At 41.3% G+C, this 18,852-nt stretch overlaps 1 long non-coding RNA gene across 1 annotated transcript; it reads left to right on the plus strand.

Annotated features, from left to right (window-relative positions):
* LOC125484762 lies at window positions 1-16,658 on the plus strand. The gene is made up of 3 exons (XR_007263584.1): window positions 1-112; window positions 1,827-1,999; window positions 15,895-16,658. It is a non-coding gene; the product is annotated as an uncharacterized LOC125484762 (long non-coding RNA).
* The last annotated feature ends 2,194 nt before the right edge of the window (window positions 16,659-18,852 follow it).

Here is an 18,852-nt window from a genome sequence, read left to right on the forward strand (position 1 = left end):
TATTGTTTGTGAAAGTCCTGCAACGGTCTTAGCTGTGCATAGTCAAACTGTTCAGATCCCACCATGCCCAAGGGGTTGGAAGTCCTTGTGGATAGGCTATTCCTTTGTAATGGTATGTACACAAACAACAGCTTGTATTTTTATACAGTGCCTTTACTGCAAGTAATCCTAAGACCTTCACAGAGAAATTACAACATAGAAATTTTGACAGCCTCGAAGGAAGGTAATAGGGCACATAAGCAAGACTTTGGTTAAAGGTGTAGATTTTAAGGAGCAACTTAAAGCAATGTGAGGAAGATATCAGAAATAAACTTGAGGGACAGGATTAATCAATGCTTGGAAAGGCAGGGATTGATCAGGGATAATCAGCAGATTTGTTAGAAGGAGATCCTGTCTACTTCAATTGAGTTTTTTTGAAAAGATAATTAAATATATTGAGGAGGGTAGTGCAGTTAATGGAGTTTACATGGACTTCAGTAGGCCTTTGACAAGGTCCCACATGAAAGGCAAGTCCAAAGGTTACAGCCAATTGGATACAAAAGTGGCTTGCAAACAATAGGAAAAGACTGATGGTGGAAGGATGATTTTTTGATTGGAAGCCTGTGACCATCAGTCGATCTCGGGGATCGATGCTGGGCCCCTTGCTGTTTGTTATGTACATTAACATCTTGGATGCGAATATAGAAGATATAATTAGTAAGTCCACAGATGACAGAAGATTGGTAGTGTTGTTGATAGTGAGGAGGATGGTCTCCAGCTACAGTATGATATTGATCAGCTGGTAAATTGGGCACAGCAATGGCAGATGAAATTTGAATCTGATAAAAGCAAGGTGATGCATTTTGGAAGGTCTAATAAGAAAAGGACATACACAATGAATGGTAGGTGCCCAGGAAGTACCGAGGAACAAAGAAATCTTAGTGCACAAGTCCATAGATCCCTGAAGATGTCAGCACAATTAGATGGGCTGGTGAAGAAGACATATGCCTGCTTGCTCTTCATTAGCCAGGGCGTAGAGTATAGGAGCAAGGAAGTCTTGTTACAACTTTATAAAACATTGGTTAGGCCACAGATGGAATTCTGGGTGCAGTTCTGGTCGCCACCCTATCGGAAGACATGATTGCACTGGAGAGGGTGCAGAGGAGGTTCATCAGGATGTTGCTTGGGATGAAAAGTCTCAGTTACGAGGAAAGACTGGACAGACTAAATTTGTTTTCCACTGATCAAAGGAGGCTGAGGTGAAATCTGATTGAGTTGTACAAAATTAGAGGCAATGACTTGGTAGTTTGTGAGAATCTCATCCCAGTGATGAGGAGGTGCCAATGTTGGATTTGGATGGATGAGACTATAACGTGGTTTCATGTGATTTCTGATCTTATCCCGATGGCAGACGAGTTTAAGACCAGAGGACATTAGTTTAAGGTAAGGAGTAAGTGGTTTAAAGGGAATCTGTGGGAAAAGTAAATTCACCCAGAGGGTGGCAGAAATACAGAACATGCTGCCCAATGGGTGGTGGAGGCAAGGTACTCTCAATATTTAAGAAGCATCTGGATGAACAATTAAAATGCCAGCAGGCTACAGTCTAAGTGCTGGATAGTTTGGTAAAACAATTAAAATTGAGGATACTCAAGAGCTCAGAATTGGAGAAATACAGTGACAATGGAATTCGGTGAGCGTTCACTATCACAAAAAGTCAGAGACAGCAATGGAGGATTATTGTGACCATGAGAATTCATGTTAGGAAAGGGGATACAGACAAAAGTTGAGTCAAACTTCAGTGCTTTTTTTTAAAACCAACGTATGTTCTTTTTTCACTTCAAATCCAGCACAGAAGCTCAGGTGCAGAGGGATCAGGCCAAGCACTGGCTTCACCTGGCTCCTGTTTAGAAGAATTTCGTGTTGCCCCCTTTATTGAATGTCATGGACGGGGAACTTGCAGCTATTATGTAAATACTTACAGTTTTTGGCTGGCGACGTTAGATCCCTCACAGATGTTCAGGTATGAAAACAGCACCATAAAAATGTTTAATATGGTTTTTACATATGAATATGTCTTCCACCTCATGTGATGTTTATTTTTATTTTAGAAATAACTCAGTGAATGTAAAGCAGGCTGCTAATTCTCCATCGACCTTTCTTTAAATGTATTTTTACATGGGATATGGGCATTGCTAGCAAAGCCAGTATATTTTCCAATTCCTAATTGCCTTTGAGAAGGTGAAAAGGAACTGCTTTCTTGTACTTCTACAGTCCACGCAGAGTAGTCTTTTTACAATATGTTCCAAGGGAGAAATCCCATGATATTAATCAAAAAGCAGTGAAGGAATACAGATTCCCAACAAGTTCTGTTTCAGCATGGTGTGTGGATTAAAGAGGAACTTGCAGGTGCTGGTTTTTCCACATGCCCAATACCATCACGTTTCTAGGTGATAAATGTAGTTGAAATCATGTAAATAGTGCACAATGCAACCATCATACACTAATGATGAAGAAAATGAACCTTTAAAGTGATTTGTGGGGTGCCAATTAAGTGGGGTCCTTTGTCCCAGATAATGATGACCTTCTTGATTGTTATTGGAGCAGAAGCCATCCAGGCAAGTGGAAGCTGTTACATCAGACCTCTGACTTATGCCTTGTAAATGATGGGAAAGCTTGAGACAGGATTGAGCTATTCAATGAAAAATATTCAGCCCTTCACCTGCTTCGTATTGAGTAATTATGCGGCTGGTCCAGTTACATAAAACAACTTATTAGAGGCATACTCACACTACGATACCTGCAGTAGCTGTCTTAAAAACTCCAATATTTTGGTGATATGTGGAAACGGGTTGAAGGCCAACAAAAAATTGAACAAAAGGAGAATCTCTCCCCCTTCATTTTCTGTGAGCACAGCTGTAGAAATCTGAAAATAAGGCATTCAGCACCAAGAGGATAGCTAATTTCGTTTTGATTAGAATGCAAGTTATTTCAAGATAAAAGAAATTTCCAGTCCTGCTATTTATAAAATAAGGCTGAAATTCACTCTTAAACTGAAATACTAGGCCAGTGCAGTGCAGCGCAGAATCCCAGAATACCAGAACACTGTTTCTGGCACTCGACACATGAGAAACTGTTACTCATGACAGCAAGCTGCAAAGTCTTTGTTGTTAAAGATGTTCCAGTTTCAGTTTTACACTGACACAAAATCAGGGGCACATGGCTTAACGTGGTGCCATGAGCAAGGAGGGGCTTCACTGAATTAGCACATCGATCTTTCCACACATGATAGGAACATCCAGAAAAAAATCTAGAAGGTTCTTGAAGACCAGGTCAAGGTAAGAATTAATTTCAGGATTAAGACTCCAACTCATATCATATATCCCAAAAGTCTGTTATCCAGTTAAATGGAAGATGTTGCAACAAAGGGCGTGAGTGTAACTTTTCCAAACAGAAACGGTCAAAGTGGGTACTGCCTCAATTAAAGCCTTTAGGCAGGATTTTTTGGGCAAGAGGAAGGACCATGCCATTGACGCATTGCTAGATGAAGAACACAGGTATGAAGCCATTGTGGCAGGCCAGCAATTAAGTATTTTAAGTGCAAGCAACACTTTACTACAGTTAGCAAAGCAGACCAAAACAAGAAAACTCGTGACACACACAATTTGCACAACTACCCAAAAGTCATCCAGCTTTTCTTAATATCTGTAAAGCATGTAGCATCAGGAGATACTATCATAGAATCACAGAATCCCCTACAGTGTGGAAGCAGGGTATTCAGCTCATCAAGTCCGTGCTGACCCTCTGAAGAGCATCCCACCCAGACCCACCCCCCACACTATCCCTGTAACCCCACACTTCCCTGCACATCCCTAGACACTATGGGCAATTTACCATGGCTCATCCACCTAGTCTGTGCATCCCTGGACACTAGGGGCAATTTAGCTTGGCCAATCCATCTAACCTGCACATCTTTAGACTGGAGGGAGGAAACGTAAGCACCCAGAGGAAAACCACAGAGATAGGGAGAAGGTGTGAACTCCATACAAACAGTCACTCAACGGTGGAGTCAAACCTGGACCCTGGGGCTGTGAGGTAACAGTGCTAAGCACTGAGCCACTGTGCTGCCCAAACTGGGCACGCATGTGCAGGAAATCCAGTTCCAAAGATTAAGCAAAACCCCAGAACAAAACAACGGTGACCAACAAGACAGTACAACACCACAACAGCAAGGAAAGTACCAAGAATGTGCACAAATCGAAACATATCATTCAGAAGCAGCCAAGCAAAAGGCAAATTTTAAAAGATTACCATCTTTCCATATTGTTAACTTCATACACATTACTGATGGTATGAGCTGATTATTTAGTCTTAGAACCATCAACATCAATATGCACTGAAAAGGCTGATCAGTTTTTATAGGAAGGATGTTGTTAAACTTGAGAGGGTGCAGAAAGGATTTACAAGGATGTTACTGGGACTGGAGGGTTTGAGATATAGGTTGAACAGGCTGGGTTTTTTTTCCTCTGGAGAGTCAGAAACTAAGGAGTGTCTTTATGGAGGTTTATAAAATCATGAGGAGCATGGATATCTTTACCTCGTGTGTGGGGAGTCCAACCTGGTAATACTCTCTTCCAACCTCTTTCGTCAGGCATAAGATACAAAAGCTTGAATGCACACACCAACAGTTCTTTAAACTCTGGTGTCTGTTGAGCTGGATTATCTCACTTCCGGTTTTCCTTCGCAATGGAGTGTACATGGGGTCAAGCTCTATGTGTTTATTGACGGCTTTCTTAGTGGAGTACCAGGCTTCTAGGAATTCCCATGCTTGTCTCTGCTTGCCTTATGATGCTTATGCTAAATATAGATTTAGAATAAAAACTTCAGAAAGTCTTTTGCTACCTTGTTCAATGTATGAATATTAGTGTATAAGGAATAGCTGGTTAAGTGAGAGGGAAAAGTTCAAGTTAGTGGAGAACAATGTGGGAAGAAGGGAAATTATTCACCTTGGTTAGGAGAATAAAAGGAAGCATATTATCTAAATAATGACAGATTGTAAACATCCTAAAATTAAGGTGCAAAAGGATCTGTGTAAACTTGCACACGAATACAGAAGGATGGTACACAGGTACAGCAAGGAATTAGAAAAGCTGATAGAATGTTTTCATTTACCTTGGGGGGAGTTCAATATAAAAATAGGGATGTTAATTTTCAATTAGACAGGGTGGCAGTGATGCCACATCTGCAGTACTGTGCATAATAATAGTCATCTTATTTAAGGAAGGATGTAAATGCTATGTAAAATCAGAGGATTTTTACCACACTAGAACATAGAACATAGAACAGTACAGCACCGTACTGGCCCTTCGGCACACAACGTTGTGCTGACCTATTATCCTATTAAGATCAATCTACTCTGCATACCCTACATCTTACTGTCCTCCATGTGCCTATCCAAGAGTTGCTTAAAAGTCGCTAATGTATCTGACTCCACTACCACTGCCAGCAGCGTATTCCACACATCCCGCATTCTCTGTGTAAAGAACCAACCTCTGACATCTCCCCTATACTTTCCTCCAATCACCTTAAAATTATGCCCCCTCATAATTCCGCCCTGGGAAACAGTCTCCGACTATCCACTCTATCCATGCCTCTCATCATCTTGTAAACCTCGATCAAGTCACCTCTCATCCTTCTTCACTCCAATGAGAAAAGCCCTAGCTCCCTCAACCTTTCCTCATATGACCTGCCCTCCAGTCCAGGCAGCATCCTGGTAAATTTCCTCTGCACCCTCTCTAAAGCTTCCACATCTTTCCTATAATGAGGTGACCAGAACTGAACACAATATTCCAAGTGTGGTCTAACCAGAGTTTTATAGAGCTGCAGCATAACCTCATGTCTCTTAAACTCAATTCCCCTGCCAATGAAAACTAACACACCATACGCCTTCTTTACAACCCTATCAACTTGGGTAGCAACTCTGAGGGATCTATGGACATGGACCCCAAGATCCCTCTGTTCCTCCACACTGCCGAGAACCCTGCCATTAATCCTGCATTCAAATTCGACCTTCCAAAATGAATCACTTCACACTTTCCTGGGTTGAATTCCATCCGCTACTTCTTTGCCCAGCTCTGCATCCTGTCACTGTCCCGTTGCAACCTACAACAGCCCTCCACGCCGTCCACAACTCCTCCAACCTTCGTGTCGTCAGCAAACTTACTAAGCCACCCTTCCACTTCCTCATCCAAGTCATTTATAAAGACCACAAAGAGCAGAGGTCCCAGAACAGATCCCTACAGAACACCACTGGTCACCAAGCTCCAGGCTGAATACCTTCCATCTACTACCACCCTCTGTCTTCTATTGGACAGCCAGTTTTGTATCCAGACAGCCAAATTTCCCTGGATCCCATGCGTCCTTACTTTCTGAATGAGCCTACCATGTGGAACCTTATCAAATGCCTTGCTAAAATCCATATACACCACATCCACTGCTCTACCTTCATCGATGTGTTTTGACACATCCTCAAAGAATTCAATAAGGCTTGTTAGGCATTGCCTGCCCCTCTCAAAGGCATGTTGACTATTTTTAATCAAACTGTGCTTTTCCAAATAATCATAAATACCATATCTCAAAATCCTCTCCAATAATTTGCCCACCACAGAAGAAAGACTGACCAGTCTGTAATTTCTAGGATTATCCCTATTCCCTTTCTTGAACAAAGGAATGACATTTGCCACCCTCCAATCTTCAGGTGGTACTCCAGTGGACAGTGAGGTGGCAAAGATCATTGCTAAAGGGACAGCAATCTCTTATCTCGCTTCCTATAGTAACCTTGAGTATATCCCGTCCGGCCCAGGGGACTTATCTATCCTCATGTTTTTCAAAATTTCTAGCACATCCTCCTTCCTAACGTCAACCTGTTCGAGCATATCTGCCTGTTTCATGCTGTCCTCACAAACGTCAAGGTCCCTCTCACTGGTGAATTCTAAAGCAAAGTATTCATTAAAGACCTCCCCTACCTCCTCTGACTCCGCACACAAGTTCCCTCCACTATCCCTGATTGGCCCTACCCTCACTCTGGCCATCCTCTTGTTCCTCACATAAGCATAGAAAGCCTTAGGGTTTTCCTTGATCCTACCTGTCAAGGTTTGCTCACATCCCCTTCTAGCTCTCCTAAGTCCATTCTTCAGTTCCTTCCTGGCTACCTTGTAGACCTCTAGAGCCCTGTCCGATCCTTGCTCAACCTTAAGTAAGCTTCCTTCTTCCTCTTGACTAGGTGTTCTACATGTCTTGTCATCCTTCACCTTACCATCCCTTCCTTGCCTCAGTGGGACAAACCTATCCAGTACCTGTAGCAAATGCTCACTAAACAGCCTCCACATTTCTATCGTGCATTTCCCTGAGAACATCTGATCCCAATTGGTGTTCCGTAGCTCTTGCCTAATATCATTGTAATTCCCCCTCCCCCAATTAAATACTTTCCCATACTGTCTGCTCCTATCCCTCTCCATGACAATAGTAAAGGTCAGGGAGTTGTGATCACTATAACCGAAATGCTCTCCCACTGGGAGATCTGACACCTGACCTGGTTTGTTGCCAAGCACCAAATCCAATATGGCCTCCCCTCTAGTCAGCCTATCTACATATTGAGTCAGAAATCCTTCCTGGACACACCTGACAAACTCTGCTCCATCCAAACTATTTGCACTTAGGAGGTTCCAGTCTATATTAGGGAAGTTGGACTCGCCCATGACAACAACCCTATTACTTCTGCACCTTTCCAAAATCTGTCTGCCAATCTGTTCCTCAGCGTCTCTGTTGCTATTGGGGGGTGTCTATAAAAAACTCCCAATAAAGTGACTGCTCCTTTCCTGTTTCTGACTTCCACCATACTGACTCAGTAGACAAACCCTTCTCAACAACCTCCCTCTCTGCAGCTGTTATACCATCCCTGATTAGCAATGCCACTCCCCCACCTCTTTTACCTCCTTCCCTATTTCTTTTGAAACATCTATACCTCGGAACATCAACAACCATTCCTGCCTCTGTGTTATCCAAGTCTCCGTAATGGCCACAACATTGTAGTTCCAAGTATTGATCCATGCTCTAACTTCATCACCCTTATTCCTGACACTTCTTGCATTGAAGCAGACGCACCTCAACCCGTCACACTGACCGCAACAATGCCCTATCAACTGCTTATCCTTCCTCATAGATTCTCTGCTTGCTCTATCTGTCTGTACACTGGCTACCCCATCCTCTGATCTGTACCTCCGGTTCCCATCCCCCTGCCAAACTAGTTTAAACCCTCCCGAAGAGCTCTAGCAAACCTCCCACCCAGAATATTGGTGCCCCTCCAGTTCAGGTGCAACCTGTCCTTCTTGTACAGGTCCCACCTTCCCCAGAAGGTATACTCATGATCCACAAACCTGAAGCCCTCCCTCCTACACCAGCTCTGTAGCCACGTGTACAGCTGCACTCTCTCTCTGTTTCTAGCCTCACTAGCCCATGGCACCAGTAGTAATCCTGAGATTACTACTCTACTCGTCCTGGCCTTCAACTTCCATCCTAACTCCCTATATTCACTTTTCAGGTCCTCATCCCGTTTCCTAGCTATGTCATTGGTACCGATGTGTACCACGACTTCTGGCTGCTCTCCCACCCCCTTAAGAATCCTGAAGACTCGATCCAAGACATCCCTGACCCTGTCACCCGGGAGGCAACATACCATCCGGGAGTCTTGCTCGGTACCACAGAATCTCCTGTCTGTTCCCCTAACCAGTGAATCTCCTATCATTATTGCTCTCCTAACCAGAGACCTGGCCGCTATGGCTTTCCCCGGTAGGTCGTCACCCCCAACAGTATCCAAAGCGGTATACTTATTATTGAGGGGAACGGTGACAGGGGATCCCTGCACTGTCTACCTATTTCCTTTCCCCTTCCTGACAGTCACCCAGCTACCTTTGTCCTGTACCTTGGGTGTGACCACCTCCCTATAACTCCTCTCTGTCATCCCCTCAGCCTCACAAATGATCTGGAGTTCATCCAGCTCCCTTCTCCAGGTCTGTGAGGAGCTGGAGTTGGGTGCACTTCTCGCAGGTGAGGACACCAATACCTCCTACATTCCTACAAGAGGAGCATGCAACTGCCCTAGCTTCCATTCCCTCTACTCTAGATTGCCAAAAGAATAAAGAAAAAATACTTAACTTACCTTACCGATCCTCCACACAGTCTTTTTTTTTTGGTTAGAGGAGGAGGATGGGTGGGAGACACTACATGTGTAGTGTTTTGGGTTTAGACAATGCCCGAATATATTAGTTCCTTCCTGGCTCGTGCTCTCACCACTCCAACCGCTCGTATCAAGTAGGCCGCTGTCTCACAAGGTAAGTTTTTATAAGGAAAACCTTAACTTCCCGACTGCCCCCTGGCTCGCGCTCTCACCACTCCTGCTGCTGAAATCAAGAAGGCCTCCTCCTCCAACTTCTCACCTGATCGGCTCTCCATAATGATCAGACTGTGCAGCATGCAGCATCATACCTATATCTTGGTAGCCATTCGGCTGAGGACTGCAGTGTTCTTCCAGTGCACCCCAGACAGAAAGGTTACTAATATGTAAAAGTGTTGTCATACGAGGAAAAGTTGGAGAGGCTGGGCTTGCATCACTGGAATTTAGATGCGTAAGAGATGACTGATTTAAAAATATATGATCCTGAAGGGTCTCAACAGAGTAGATGTGGAGAGGATGTTTCGTTTTGGATGTCTCCTTAATGGGAGAATCTAGAAATACGGATGACTTTAAAAATCATCAGGTGCCCATTTAAAACAGAGGTTAGGTGGAACACTTTCTTTAAGGTGGTTGCATGTCTTTGGAACTATCTTCCTACATAGGTGTGGAACCAGAGTCCTTGAATATTTTTAAAGAAAAGGTAGATAGGTTCTTGTTAAGCAAGACAGTGAAAAGTTATTAGGAGTAGACAGGTTACAATCAGATCAGCCACAATCTTATTGATTGGGAAAGCAGGTTCAAGCGGTTGAATGACCTACTCTTGCTCCTATTTTGTACGTTCTTAAGTACATAAAGTTACACCATAAGTTGCCAATGACACTAAATGTTTTGCAAACATTGGGCAAATTTGCCAGGTTTGATCTCACAGTGGGGTGGTCATTGATGAAGCATCCAAAGGTCACACAAAACAAACTTAAACCCTGTTGTTTTTAGCAGCCTATTTTGGGTATAGAATGGAAATATTTATGGCTCAACCACCAACTATATGAAGAAAAGATGAGTCTTTTCTATGTGGTTTCTAAACATTTCCACACAAGGACCCTCTTTGAAATACTGAAACACTTGGTGACTCTATGGAAGTATTGACACTGGTCCAAGGACTCCCTGTTTTATCTAAGAAACCGTGCACAAAGTACACTGTCCCATTATGTTCAGAAAATGTTTTCTTTGCTATGTGCAACAACAGATATAATAGACTAAGTAAATAGAAAACATACGGATTATGCAATTCACATGACACATTATATGAATAACTGACCCCAATAACTTGTGACTTAGAAACCAACTCAGTTTGAAAACTTATATTTTGTTCAAACAAAATTGCAATAAAGGAACCACATTAGGGCTGAAATTCACCATTACAAAGAATGCAAATTGTTTAGATGCAAAATGAGACTAATCACACTGCAACAGAAAACTGTTATTTCATATATATAATAGATCACCAATCCAGTACCATCCATTGTATGTCCTTAAGTTTGAAATTAATTCATCATTAGATCTTAAAAAAAATTGACAAGTGACTGAGACTTAGAAAACTTAACCTGGTTCTCAAAAAAAATCATAGTACTTAAAGTATTTTGGGATTTCTATTATCAATATATTGTACTTCTATCAGATTTAAACTGTCTCAAAATAATTGAGTAACTGGAAATAGCTAAACATACTGTGATGCATTGTTGTTTGCAACATACATCAAAGCCAGCACAGAAGATGGTTGTGGTTGTCAAAGTTAAATATCTCATTTAAGTGTCCTAGGCACAAGCATCTTCAACTGCTTTGTCAAGTGTTCCCTCAGATGATTGCTTAATTTTTTGGCAGCATTTGCAAAATCTGAGATACTGAAGCACTCAACTTCCATACGCAGCAAGACCTGGGCAACATTTGTGCCATTCAAGTGCCAGGCAATTTCAATCTTCAACAAAAGAGAGAATCTAAACATCACCCTTAACATTCAATGGCATTACCATCATGAATCACCCATTATCAACAACCTGGTGGTTACCATTGACAAGAAACTGAAGGAGACCAGCCATATAATTCCGGTGGTAACAAGTGTAGGTCGAAACTAGGAATTCTGAATCGGAGTCATAGAAGCCCTTCAGTCTGGAAGCAGGCCATTCAACCCAATATGTCTACACTGGCTCTCTGAAGAGCATCCCACCCAGACTCACCTCCCCTAACCTATTCCTGTAACCCTGCATTTCCCATGGCCAATCCACCTAACCTGCACATCCCTGGACACTATGGGAAATTTAGCACGGCCAGTCCACCTAACCTACACATTTTTGGACTGTGGGAAGAAACCGGAGCATCTGGAGGAAACCCAAACAGACACAGGGAGAATGTACAAACTCCACACAGACAGGTGCCTGTGGCTGGAATTGGACCCGGGTCCTGTCCTTTCTATCTAATGCCTGTCCACCATCTATAAAGCACAAGTCAGCGATCCTCCTGAAGTTGAATTTCAGTCCTAACGTGTTTCCTTTTCTGTAAAAATACTCGGGTTTTGTTTTGCATTAAAATGTGTGCCATCTACATGATGCTGTGCTGCAACTCACCAATGGACATTAGACAACACCTTACATAGAAACATAGAAGATAGGAGTAGGAGGAGGCTATTCAGCCCTTTGAAACTGCTCCGCCATTCTTCACAAGCATGGCTGATCATCCAACTCAATAGCCTAATCCTGCTATCTCCCCATAACCTTTGATCCCATTCGCCCCAAGTGCAATATCTAGTCGCCTCTCGAATACATTCAATGTTTTGAACCTGCAACCTCAATCAGCTAGAAGGACAAGGGCAGATGCATGGGAACACCCCCACCTGGAAAATCCCCTCCAAGCCCCGCACCATCCTAATTTGGAACCATATTATATAAACAATTTGGGTGAAAATATAGGAAGCATGGTTAGTAAGTTTGCAGATGACACCAAAATTGGTGGTATAGTAGTGAAGATGGTTATCTAGATTACAATGGGATCTTGATCAACTGGGCCAATAGGTCAAGGAGTGGCAGGTGGAGTTTAATTAAGATAAATGTCAGAAATTGTATTTTGGTAAGAAAAACAAGGGCAAGACTTAGCCAGTTAAGAGTAGGTCCCTGTGGCGTGTTGCTGAATGGAGGGACCTGGAGGGCAGGTACATAGTTCCTTAAAAGTGGCATCAAAGATAGACAAGATGGTAAAGAAGGTGTTTGGCATGCTTGCCTTCATTGCTTTGACCATGGAGTAAAGGAGTTGGAACATCATGATGTTGTTCTACAGAACGGTAGTGAGGCTACATTTGGAGTACTGCATACAGTTCTAGTTGCCCTGCTGTAGGAAGGATATTATTAAATTAGACGTAGTGCAGAAAAGATTTACCAGGATATTACCAGGAGGGTTTGAGAAGAGGCTGGGACTTTTTTTTACTGGAGTATAGGAGATTGAGGGGTGACCTTAGAGGTTTATAGAATCATGAAAGGCATAGATAAGATGAATAGCATCTATTCCCTAGGTAGAGGAGTTCAAAACTAGAGGCCATATTTTTAGGGTGAGAGGAGAAAGATTTAAAAGGAATATGAGGGACAACTTTTTTCATACAAAGGTTGGTTTGTTTGTGGAATGAACTGCCAGAGAAAGTGGTAGATGCAGGTACAGTTACAAATTTAAAAAGACATTTGGACAGGTACATGAATGGGAAAAATTTAGAGGGATATGGACTAAACGCAAGCAAATAGGATTGGTTCAGTTTGGGAAACTTGGTTGGAAACATAGAAGAGTTGAACCAAAGGGTCTGTTTCCAAGCTGTATGATTCTATGACACTGTTCCTTCACTGTCATTGAGTCAACATCCTGAAACTCCCTTTTTGCCATCACTGTAGGAAGCCCACTGCAACAGTTAAAGACGACAGTTCACCCCCTCCTTCTCCAGTATAATTAAGGCTGGGCAACAAATGCTGGCTTCTCTAGCTATGCTCACGTTCAACAAACAAAAAAAAACACTCAAATGAACATCAGTTGAGATTAACCATATTTGCTGTTAAGGGATATATGGCAACAACAACATTAAAGGTTAAAATACTTTGTCCTGCTATCCTCCACTGATAATTTTATGCCACAATTTGCTGAGGAAATAATTGAGAATATGTCTCAGTGACCTTAGTGGCAAATCATAAGCAGTATGGCCAGTGGCCACAGTAAAAACCCACTGAGCAATGATGCCATCTGATCCAAAAGTATTAGGAGTACTCGGTTGAGCTAAACCATGAGGATTGTTTTAGCATTTGGTTAGTTCAATCACTGATTCGACAACACCCCTTCCTCCCTACTTTCATTCTCTTGAATGTATATTCATGCAGATCTTTTAGCTTTCAGATGTCCTAGATATCTATAATCTGTGTCATTTCTGCTCAGAATTTAATAAGATGGTAAAACATTAAGCAGAATTCTTCCAGCCCCTGAATGACCAAGGCAATGGCAAGACAGTTAAGAGAACAGGCCAAGAATGGGAAAATCAGATTCTTGACATTGAGATAAAAATCCGATTGAACACAATGTTTCAACAGCTTCACGAGAATCTCACCAGTGAGCAATGAGGGGCCTATTTGCGTATATAGACATCTCATTATTACTTAATTTTGCTTCATTTAAATACAGGTTATGTTTTTTCCTCCAACATGAAAGTCAGAGCAGTTACCTAAGGGCTATGTGTCTCACCTCAGCATCCATCTTGGCCAGCATTCCAATATCACAGAACACGATCCCTGTGCAGCAATTGTCTGCAGAAGTTGATATTCAGCAAAGCAACGGTCTCATCAGCTCCATGGCACAGCATTCAGAATTTATAGCCTTACAAATTCTGTCTTGGCATGTCTTTTCTGGCATTAGAAAACCAGGCAGCTTGTCACATGTATCTGCAACAAGCACTCAAGGTGCACACGTGGCTGTACAGTACATATGACAGCAATGTCACACCTACACCAGCTTAAACAGCAAATATACCAAATGTGCTTCAACCAAATGGCCATTTCTGAGAGTCTAAGGGGAATAGTCCTTATTGCAGTCGGGGGACTATGGTCAGCAAACGTACAGCACCAGTACGGAAACAAAAGTCAGTCACTGATCACTGTCAGGGGATCCAACTCATTACAGTTTCAACATGGGGCCGTGGTGAGCCCTGCAGATCATTTCCATCCAGTCCAGGGATTAGCAGTAAGTCAGCACGAGAGCTGCACAGAGACCAATCAGGGTGCCCTTCCAAGTCAGTCAGGGTTTGGGTCATGGTTTGTCTTAGGACCTGTACGATGAAATTCAAGGCTATCAAAGGCCTCTGCTGTGGCGGGAAAGTTGGAGAAGTCATGTATTAGGATGGGAGACAGCATACTGTGATGCAGAGGAGTCAATAACTGTAAAGAAGAGCAACTGAATACGTAAGGGTGGAAGATAATAGAGCATGGGAACACACAGCGTATTGAGAGGTGCTGGTCGTCTATGGTCACTATCACCCTGGTTTTAATAGAGAGAAAGTGCATCATGATGTTTGGCACAACTATGTTTTAGGCTAGGGACTCAGTGGAGAGACGAAGAGCTACATCCCACATGGGATTGTGGGCTGTTTGAAAACTAATGGGGTTTACAGGGAGTACAGGACAGAAAGAAACATGATGGTTTAGGGACCACCTAGACAGACAGGCTAAGCCTCCAACACAACGTATGAAGCATGAGCTGTTTGTGTCTTCAATTCTCATCCAAATCACAAAATGTGGAATGAAAATGAAAAATGGCTGCCAGCACATGCAACATGGGCAGAGGGAGTGTTTTTACTTTGTCTGAAGGGGTGGGCTCCACTTCTGAGCAGTGAGGGGCACTTCAAGAGGTAATTACATTAGTCTGGCACTTATATTTTACATGCTGCTGACATATGTAATCACAAAATTCTGTATGTGTAGCTCTTGCTACGATCAACTATGCCGATTACAAATTTGGGCACAAGCAATCTTGACCATGACACTGATCATTACAAATTAATTACAGTAATATGTCTGAAGCAGAAGTGATCAAACAACCGATAAAGTGTAACCTGCAGCCATCATATAGAAATAAAAAGGATCTTTCACAACCGTTGGACAGCCCAATGATATTCCAAAGAAGATCCAAGATTTATTTTGACAACAGATAATTTGTGTCTCTGCTGAAGCTGTATTGTGCTTTCTTTCTTGTAAAAGCACTTTTCCCCTCTATAATAAGACTTTCAAACTAAGGAGATCACAAAATGACCAGACTGCTGTAGCCAATGACATACATTCATTATTTTAGACTGGTCATTGTGAATGTTGCACTAAATATGCTTGCAGAAATAAGTTACCTTGATTGCCAAATCAGATTCAGTTTAAGATATTCACGTGTTATTAAGCTAATTCAAGCAAACATGATTTTGTAATATCGATAGGATACTTCAGATCATTTCTTCTGCAAGTAATGTATATGGTGTTTTCCTTCAATGGCAAGCAAACACTAGAATATTGTCTCCACTAACCCAGAAACTCTACACTAAAGTCATAGTTATCCTGTTTGCTAACCGAACATAATTACAATAACCTAACGGGCTGAACCTAAAAGAATTTTTTATATTTATGTTGCAGGAAACCCAGACCACAAACACTAAAGGCAGGAGAATTACGATCCATAATAAGCCGCTGTCAAGTCTGTACAAAGTAAATCTGAACTCAAAAGAGTATAATGGTGCTGTTCTTAATTATGTTTGAAAGGTATTAATACAGAAATGAAGATATAATAATGTTATTATTTTATGGTGTTGATTGGACTGTAGCAAACACTGCTAATAAATTTGCCAGACACTGTTGATATTGGTAACATTTGTAATCACACTCACATCAACAAAGTAATTGATAGTAAAGTGATGGTGCTGTGACAAAGCTTAGCAAAGATTCTGCCCTTTGCTTTTGCAATGATAAATATTTTACTCAACAATAGTACAAATGTGGACTCCATTGATCTTCACATCACAATTAAACTAATTAGTGTAAGACTTTGATGGAGTTTCACGTTTATCATTTTCCGTCATCTGATGATTTAGACAAATCTTTAATTTGAGAAACTACAAGTTAACACTGAGCCACAAGTACATTGCACAGATAGCATTTACCTAATAATGTGCACTTAATAGAGAAATATATTAAAATTAGAGCATTGCCTTTTTGGAATAGACAGCATTTCAATCTGCAGTAGTCTATATTTTTGGTAGTTATTCAGAGTGCAATTTTATATGCACAGTAATGTGCATATTAAACCTATATATAGGAACTTGTATCCTTTCTACAAAATATTGGGGACATTAGAGATAATCTTAAAGTTTATCACAGGGTAAGATATGGATGCAAGTGATTCGCCTCTCTTATTTTACACATTGTTTGATTTTATTTTATATTGATTTCAGTAGATAAAATAAACTGGATAAGGTGTAAAATATAGTTGCCTTTATCCTGTTTCTTTGTTTAGCAATAGAAATTTGAAATTATGCTTGTTGACTCTTTTACAGTGTACACTTCAAGAGTTCACCTTTAATATTAACACTGCATTTAAACCTCTCCTTAAACATACTGCTGGCCTTCTAATTCTAGATGGTTGAAGGAAATTTTAGGTTTAATGGAGAAGGATTATTTTTCTTTATAAACAATGTGTGCATATCAGAAGATATCAAATATGGTTATCACATGTCTGTGTTTTTCAAATGTAATACCAAAAGGAATTTAAATCATTTAAAGCGAATTCCCAAAAGCACGAAGGTTGCCAAACTGTGGTTTCTAAACACTTTCTTATAATCTCAGAACGCTACAGTATGGAAGCAGGCCATTCGGCCTATCAAGTCCACACCGACTCTCTGAAGAGCATCCCACCCAGACTGGAATCGAACCCAGGTCCCTAGCACTGTTAAGCATCAGTGCTAACCACTGTGCCACCATATCACCTGGTTTATATTTATCATGATATTAAACTCAACAAGTATTTATGAGAAACCACTGTGCTGAAAATAATCTGATCTTTTGACAACACTTTAGCATAAGCACAGTTCAGTTATTTTCACCAGCATTATTGAAAAAATACTATTTTGTAAAATACAAATTTGAAACTGGGCCACATAGCCACAAACGATTACTAAGCATTTCCAATGTCAATCTGGATTTAACACTAACTGCTTTAGAAAATGTTCTTTTTCATGTCACAAAACCTTTTAAGTACAGTACATAAAAGTATAAGACTTAAGTCTGCTGTTTTAAACAACACAAACTGTATTACCTTACCCTGTTTCTTTATACACTACTCTGAATATTATTAATGCAGTAACACAGAACGGAGTGCATGTTATGAGTAACACATTTTGTTCCCACTAGGTTTAGTGGTTATGTCTTCCTTACACAGCAATGAGGTAAATGTAGAACAAAAACAAAGTTGCTGGAAAAGCTCAGCAGATCTGGCAGCACCTGTGAAGAAAAAATCAGAGTTAACTTTTCGGGTCCGGCGACCCTTCCTCAGACCTGCTGAGCTTTTCCAGCAACTTTGTTTTTGTTCCTGATTTACAGCATCGGCAGTTCTTTTGTTTTTTTTTAAAATGAGGTAAATGTGTTTTTGTTAAAACACTGACTCAGTGCACTTTGCGGTATATTTTTGGATTTAGCCTAAACATACCAACAGTACACAACCAATTATTGGTACTGTATCTTACCACCTGAGAATCAATAGACTGAAGTCATGTTCAGTTGTTTTTTGGAAGGCGCTATGACTTTTTTTTCTGCATCTCAGGAAGAGGAATGCTTGTGCAATCTTTATTCAGTACTTCCCATTCTAAGTTCTCCTACTTTATACAACTCCAGAATAGGTCTTGAAAAATTCCACACTACAACATCCACCGCTGCATTAGTGAGATCTTTTTATTGCTCATTCCCTTTTTATAAAATGTTTTCATGGATTATGGGTGTCGCTGGCAAGGCCAGCACCATCCTTACTTAGCCTTACTGAGTGGCTTGCGAGGCCATTTCACTGAGAAGTCAGGAATCAGTAATATTGCTGTGGATCTGAAGTCACATGTAGGTCAAACCAGGAAAGGTGACAGATTTCCTTCCCCACAGGACATTAGTGAACAAGATGGATTTTTTGACAATTGATGGTAGTTTCACAGTACCATTACTGAGATTAGCTTTATATTCCAGATTTATTCCTTATTGAATATGAACTTAAGTTCCACCAACTGCTATGGTAGGATTTGAAACCAATGTCCGCAGAGCATTAGTCTATACAATTGCATTATTAGTCCAGTAACATTACTTTGAAGCCACTAGTTCCCTTGAATCAACACAGAACAGAGAAACACAAGTTACAGAACAGACATTATAGCAAAGCAACTGTTTCCAGCATGTGAGGGGTAGTAGGAACTGCAGATGCTGGAGAATCTGAGACAACAAGGTGCAGAGCTGGATAAACACAGCAGGCCAAGCAGCATCGTAGGAGCAGGAAGGCTGACGTTTCGGGCCTAAAAGATAAAATGGAGCTGGAGGGTCATCTTAAAGTCAGATTGGATGCAA

The sequence above is a fragment of the Rhincodon typus genome, chromosome 13 (genome assembly GCF_021869965.1).
Source record: "Rhincodon typus isolate 14 chromosome 13, sRhiTyp1.1, whole genome shotgun sequence".
NCBI lineage: Eukaryota > Metazoa > Chordata > Chondrichthyes > Orectolobiformes > Rhincodontidae > Rhincodon > Rhincodon typus.